The sequence below is a fragment of the Lates calcarifer genome, linkage group LG21 (assembly GCF_001640805.2).
Source record: "Lates calcarifer isolate ASB-BC8 linkage group LG21, TLL_Latcal_v3, whole genome shotgun sequence".
NCBI lineage: Eukaryota > Metazoa > Chordata > Actinopteri > Centropomidae > Lates > Lates calcarifer.
Window position 1 is genome coordinate 22388198 of NC_066853.1, and position 7100 is coordinate 22395297.

The following is a 7100-nucleotide window of genomic DNA, read 5'->3' on the forward strand; positions in this document are numbered from 1 at the left end:
AAAAGGGGGAACATTAGACAGACCCAGCAAACCTGACGGTGACATCCAAGTGCTGTCGCGCCTGAACAGAGGACCATTATTGTGGAAGGTCACACCAACAGAACCTCAAACTGGCCCCCTAAATTGTCTGTGAGGAGTCATTTTGTGTGTTAATATCCTGTGGAGCCAGGAGGAGTGTGATCATGTGAATTTAATGTCTACCCTTCAGACTGAATAAACACTAAAGCTTATGTTTGGACATCTGGCCAATATTTCCATTTTAACATCCACAAACTCGACATTACAATTTGATCATAAGATGCCTTCATCTTAAAAACACAGAGTCAGCATGTTGTTAAATTCATTTTATTTCACACATAAACTGTTCTGGGCTTTTTGTTAAAGTCTGCAAAATTATTAGAAACAGAAAGTCAAGGTAATTAGTCATGGACTTGTGCTAAATAACAGCTCCTGCCTAACAAAAACAGACACGAGTCAAGACCACCCAATGGACCTTGCAGCACAAATTTATTTGGTAGAAATCTTTTAGAGATTCAAACAATAAGGATACCACGGCAGAAAATTACAACCCCCTCCATTAAAACAGTGGGCGGCCACAGTGAAAAACACTTCTGTGTTGTTGGCTAAAAACTGTTAATCTGAGACAAGGAGGCACTTAGACTGTGGTGTCCATGATTGTGGGAAACAACATCAATCTGCTCTACTCACAACATCTCCAGACACAATACACTCAAAGATTTCATCAGTAATACATATTGGAAATTTGGAAAGTCAAAAGTGGACATGAAGTGAATTAGTATCACAAAGTAGGAGCACCTGTCTCTACTCTAGTCTACTGACAGTGTTATCATGAGAGGGCCTGCAGACAGGGACTTGATTAGACAAATAACTATCATTCCATCTACCTTTTTCTCCAGTTAGACTGGTGGAGCTGCTGACTAATCTATCCCCTGGTCAGTCAGTGAGGTCACTAGTAGAAACAGTGGCTCAGTCCAGTGATGAGAGGGCTTACAACCCTGTAACATTTATCTGAAATCAGACTTGCTGTTAAACTCTTGGTGGTTAACTCTATTCAGTGTTCAGAGGTGTAGGTACAGGTAGCTCCAATGTCTCATCTACAGCTTGGCTTTGCCAGGCTGCAGCTGCAGGTTTTGAAGCTTCATGGCTAGTCCCATGTTTCCTGTGATCTTCAGCTTGCCCTGGAAAAACGCCTGTGAATCAGAAAGGGTAAAAATCATCAACCAGACAGTTCTGAATCCAAAGAATGGGTCAGTCTGTGTTGGAGAGAACTACATGCTGCTGGTTTAAAGAGTTACCATGAGAGATTAACTCAGCCCAGGGGAAAGTGGGGCAACAGCAACAACAGCTTATGAAATGTCAGGAAACTGCATGACACACGGGCACAGAGTGCATAGAGTTAGAAAAATGAATGCTTGTGGACTGGAATGAAGAAAAAAAGAGAAAATAAATCATATCAGGAGGTAATAATTCAACCACTCTGAGAACAGTAATTCTCAGAATATTAACTAATTTCAACCTCATGTGGGTTTATGACAGAAATGGAAGAGATGAAATGATCAGTTTTGCCTTGTATGAAAATCATCAGGGCAAAAACACAACCTGTCCAAATTTCTAAATGACGGGGGATAAAGCAGCGGAAAAACTCTTGACTGTGTTCTTGGAGCATGTTCCTCCCTCCAGTAATGGCTTTCCTCCTGGTGCAAGTAATCACTGCAAATGGCCGTGGACTGATGGTAGAGAGGTCCAAACGACCCGAGTGGCCCACACGGTTCACTGCCTCTGCCTGTTACAAGTCAGGGTTTGAGAACATTTTTGCACAAACATGAGGGAGCTGGGAATTTACATATTGGCAGAACTAATTTTAAAACGAAATATAAATAATTTAAGTCTATCACTCACACAAAATAATTTTCTTGACGATTATCATGTACATTTTCTACCTTAAAACAAATGTCTTATGTTATTCCATATCTTTATTTCTGTCCTCCACTGCTTTAAAACTCCCCTAACCTGTTTATGGCTCTTAGCCCGAAGCTTATTTGCTCATACTGAGGACAGACATCTTTACAAACATCCACAAACTTATAATTAGGGCCCGAGCAACGAGTTGCGTGGGCCCAACGGGGCCATGCAACGAGTTGCAAGGACCCTCTTGTTTTCGGTCTGTTTATTATTATTATTAGGGCCCGAGCAACGAGTTGCGTGGGCCCAACGGGGCCATGCAACGAGTTGCAAGGACCCTCTTGTTTTCGGTCTGTTTATTATTATTATTATTATTATTATTAGGGCCCGAGCAACGAGTTGCGTGGGCCCAACGGGGCCATGCAACGAGTTGCAAGGACCCTCTTGTTTTCGTTCGGTTTATTATTATTAGGGCCCGAGCAACGAGTTGCGTGGGCCCAACGGGGCCATGCAACGAGTTGCAAGGACCCTCTTGTTTTCGGTCTGTTTATTATTATTATTATTATTATTATTATTATTATTATTATTTTTTTTCTTCTTTTTCCGCCTCTTAGATCGGCTTTTTGAGGGCCTTAACATGTGTGAAAACTTACCAAAATTTGCAGACGCGTCAGGCACGGCGAAAAATTTAATAATTTAGGGGTCTTGAGCATGGGCGTGGTAAAATGGCCTCGGTAGCGCCACCTACATTTTTAAACGGAACAGCCCCTCAAGCCCGTTGCGCCTAAAAATCTGAAAATCTGCACACATATGTAACATCCCATGACGCACCAAAAAGTCTCTTGGAGCCATATTCTAAACCCAACAGAAAGTATTTTTATTTTGACCGGAAGGTGAAAAAATTGTGTGTTTTTGGCCATTTCCAGGGGTCGCTTGAACGCGAACTAGTCCTAGACGCATTATCCGATTGACTTCAAAACTTAATAGTATGTTCTTAAGACATAGACGATGTTAAATTGCGGCAGATTTTGAGTTTTTGTTGAAGGGCGTGGAAGTTATGGCCCCTCAAAGTTCGATTACTCGCCACGAAACAGGAAGTTGCTTTATTTTTGCTATATTTCGGCCATACTTTGTCCAAACTGCATCAAACTTTACAGGATTGTTAATGGTACCTATCTGCACACATCCATATGTCAATATTCATACAATTGTTGTAGCGCCACCTATTTATAGCAGGAAATGACATATTTTATAGTGTGATGTCCAGTTTCTAGACGGGTGACCAGATTCACTTCAAATGTTGTCAGCCCCTCCTTGACAATTTTTGGAAGAAGTCCTCCGAAAATTGTGAGTTTGGGTCGAAGCGTGTGCCGGTTCTGGCCCGTCAAAGTTCGGAAACCCAACTTCCTGTTTGAAACCTCAGATTTTGGGGTAACTTCCTGTTGCGACTCTCTACTTTATCCTACAGATGGAGCCATTGTATTACTCTTTGATGGGTTTTTGGAAGGGGGTCTCTGTGTGTGTGTGTCTGTGTGTGTGTGTTTGAGGGGGGAGGGGAAGAGGAGTTGATTGAGTCTGTGAGAAGCTGCCACAGGGAGGTTACAGTCAGGAGAGCCAAGAGCTGTCACAGATGATGAGCTCTGAAAAATATTATCACAGAAAATAATTAGCATAAAAGCTTTTATTTTAAATTTGTTGCAACAAATTCAGGTTTCTTACAGCATTTTCCTTATTGAAAACTAAATTCTACCTGAAATGTATCAATAAAAATCTTCTTTTGCAGTTAATGTCACCAGTTTATAGTTTAGTTTTAATAGCATTCCCTGTCACTGATGTGCCTTTAATTATCGGTTCTATCAGGGATCATTTATGTGTTTATCTTACGGGGGTGAGCCACCTCACAGGTTGGTTATATTACCTGTTGACCTCAGCTCAGTGAGCTAAGACAATGTTTAATGCAGTGTTTTTTCTGATATGAAAATGGATATTATTCAGCACATCTAACCTCAGCAGGCCCCTCTTCAGAAACTCATATCTGCAGATGTCAAAGCTGGCTCAAACGTTGTCCACAGTCTCATGACATGTTTAACACGAAGCACAGCACGCTGGTTAAGCTCATGGCAAACTGTTACTAACAGCTAAAATGAAAGCTTGTCTGTATGTAGTCTAACTGGTTAGTTTGTCACTAATCTCCAAATTTTGCAAATTGCTATAAACTTCACTCTCTTAAACCAGTAACAGTCTGAGCTGGACTGATAGGGGTCTGTATGGATAAAGATAAAATCCTAATGATACCCATCCCTACAGCTGGTTAGTGGCTTCGCCCTGACTTTAGGCAGATGAGATATTCACTGTTCAAATAACTTCATTATAACCCTTGTTTAAGCATAAATGATTTATATATGCACCCAATAACAGAACTTGCAAAAAAATGCTTTTGCTCAAAGCTCAAAGCTTGTAAACTCAAGTTAAAACTGAGTTTTATCTCCTTTTGGGAGGGGGTATCTGTGTGTGTGTGTGTGTTTGTGTTTGTGTTTGTGTTTGAGGGGGGAGGGGAAGAGGAGTTGATTGAGTCTGTGAGAAGCTGCCACAGAGAGGTTACAGTCAGGAGAGCCAAGAGCTGTCACAGATGATGAGCTCTGAAAAATATTATCACAGAAAATAATTAGCATAAAAGCTTTTATTTTAAATTTTTACATCTGGGAAGTGTGAACTGTTACGCCAGCGTGTGCCCTGCGACCTGCGTTGACCCCGCGGTTGCCGGGGTCCCGCGGTCGCCGCTCCCCCGACGGGCGCCGGGTGCGAGGGCCCGTTCAACGCTGCTCGCAGCTTTAATTATTATTATTTTTTTTCTTCTTTTTCCGCCTCTTAGATCGGCTTTTTGAGGGCCTTAACATGCGTGAAAACTTACCAAAATTTGCAGACGCGTCAGGCACGGCGAAAAATTTAATAATTTAGGGGTCTTGAGCATGGGCGTGGTAAAATGCCCTCGGTAGCGCCACCTACATTTTTAAACGGAACAGCCCCTCAAGCCCGTTGCGCCTAAAAATCTGAAAATCTGCACACATATGTAACATCCCATGACGCACCAAAAAGTCTCTTGGAGCCATATTCTAAACCCAACAGAAAGTATTTTTATTTTGACCGGAAGGTGAAAAAATTGTGTGTTTTTGGCCATTTCCAGGGGTCGCTTGAACGCGAACTAGTCCTAGACGCATTATCCCATTGACTTCAAAACTTAATAGTATGTTCTTAAGACATAGACGATGTTAAATTGCGGCAGATTTTGAGTTTTTGTTGAAGGGCGTGGAAGTTATGGCCCCTCAAAGTTCGATTACTCGCCACGAAACAGGAAGTTGCTTTATTTTTGCTATATTTCGGCCATACTTTGTCCAAACTGCATCAAACTTTACAGGATTGTTAATGGTACCTATCTGCACACATCCATATGTCAATATTCATACAATTGTTGTAGCGCCACCTATTTATAGCAGGAAATGACATATTTTATAGTGTGATGTCCAGTTTCTAGACGGGTGACCAGATTCACTTCAAATGTTGTCAGCCCCTCCTTGACAATTTTTGGAAGAAGTCCTCCGAAAATTGTGAGTTTGGGTCGAAGCGTGTGCCGGTTCTGGCCCGTCAAAGTTCGGAAACCCAACTTCCTGTTTGAAACCTCAGATTTTGGGGTAACTTCCTGTTGCGACTCTCTACTTTATCCTACAGATGGAGCCATTGTATTACTCTTCGATGGGTTTTTGGAAGGGGGTCTCTGTGTGTGTGTGTCTGTGTGTGTGTGTTTGAGGGGGGAGGGGAAGAGGAGTTGATTGAGTCTGTGAGAAGCTGCCACAGGGAGGTTACAGTCAAGAGAGCCATGAGCTGTCACAGATGATGAGCTCTGAAAAATATTATCACAGAAAATAATTAGCATAAAAGCTTTTATTTTAAATTTGTTGCAACAAATTCAGGTTTCTTACAGCATTTTCCTTATTGAAAACTAAATTCTACCTGAAATGTATCAATAAAAATCTTCTTTTGCAGTTAATGTCACCAGTTTATAGTTTAGTTTTAATAGCATTCCCTGTCACTGATGTGCCTTTAATTATCGGTTCTATCAGGGATAATTTATGTGTTTATCTTACGGGGGTGAGCCACCTCACAGGTTGGTTATATTACCTGTTGACCTCAGCTCAGTGAGCTAAGACAATGTTTAATGCAGTGTTTTTTCTGATATGAAAATGGATATTATTCAGCACATCTAACCTCAGCAGGCCCCTCTTCAGAAACTCATATCTGCAGATGTCAAAGCTGGCTCAAACGTTGTCCACAGTCTCATGACATGTTTAACACGAAGCACAGCACGCTGGTTAAGCTCATGGCAAACTGTTACTAACAGCTAAAATGAAAGCTTGTCTGTATGTAGTCTAACTGGTTAGTTTGTCACTAATCTCCAAATTTTGCAAATTGCTATAAACTTCACTCTCTTAAACCAGTAACAGTCTGAGCTGGACTGATAGGAGTCTGTATGGATAAAGATAAAATCCTAATGATACCCATCCCTACAGCTGGTTAGTGGCTTCGCCCTGACTTTAGGCAGATGAGATATTCACTGTTCAAATAACTTCATTATAACCCTTGTTTAAGCATAAATGATTTATATATGCACCCAATAACAGAACTTGCAAAAAAAATGCTTTTGCTCAAAGCTCAAAGCTTGTAAAGTCAAGTTAAAACTGAGTTTTATCTCCTTTTGGGAGGGGGTATCTGTGTGTGTGTGTGTGTGTTTGTGTTTGTGTTTGAGGGGGGAGGGGAAGAGGAGTTGATTGAGTCTGTGAGAAGCTGCCACAGAGAGGTTACAGTCAGGAGAGCCATGAGCTGTCACAGATGATGAGCTCTGAAAAATATTATCACAGAAAATAATTAGCGTAAAAGCTTTTATTTTAAATTTTTACATCTGGGAAGTGTGAACTGTTACGCCAGCGTGTGCCCTGCGACCTGCGTTGACCCCGCGGTTGCCGGGGTCCCGCGGTCGCCGCTCCCCCGACGGGCGCCGGGTGCGAGGGCCCGTTCAACGCTGCTCGCAGCTTTAATTATTATTATTATTATTTTTTTTCTTCTTTTTCCGCCTCTTTGATCGCCTTTTTGAGGGCCTTAAAACGCGTCAAAACTCCTGAAAA

At 41.7% G+C, this 7100-nt stretch overlaps 1 long non-coding RNA gene across 1 annotated transcript; it reads right to left on the bottom strand.

The window, feature by feature from the left end:
- Nucleotides 1-329: 329 nt before the first annotated feature.
- On the bottom strand, nt 330-4777 carry LOC108888153 (uncharacterized). Its single transcript, XR_001961773.2, has 2 exons — nt 1317-4777; nt 330-1211 (listed from the first exon to the last, which is right to left on the bottom strand). It is a non-coding gene; the product is annotated as an uncharacterized LOC108888153 (long non-coding RNA).
- Between the last annotated feature and the right edge of the window lie 2323 nt (nt 4778-7100).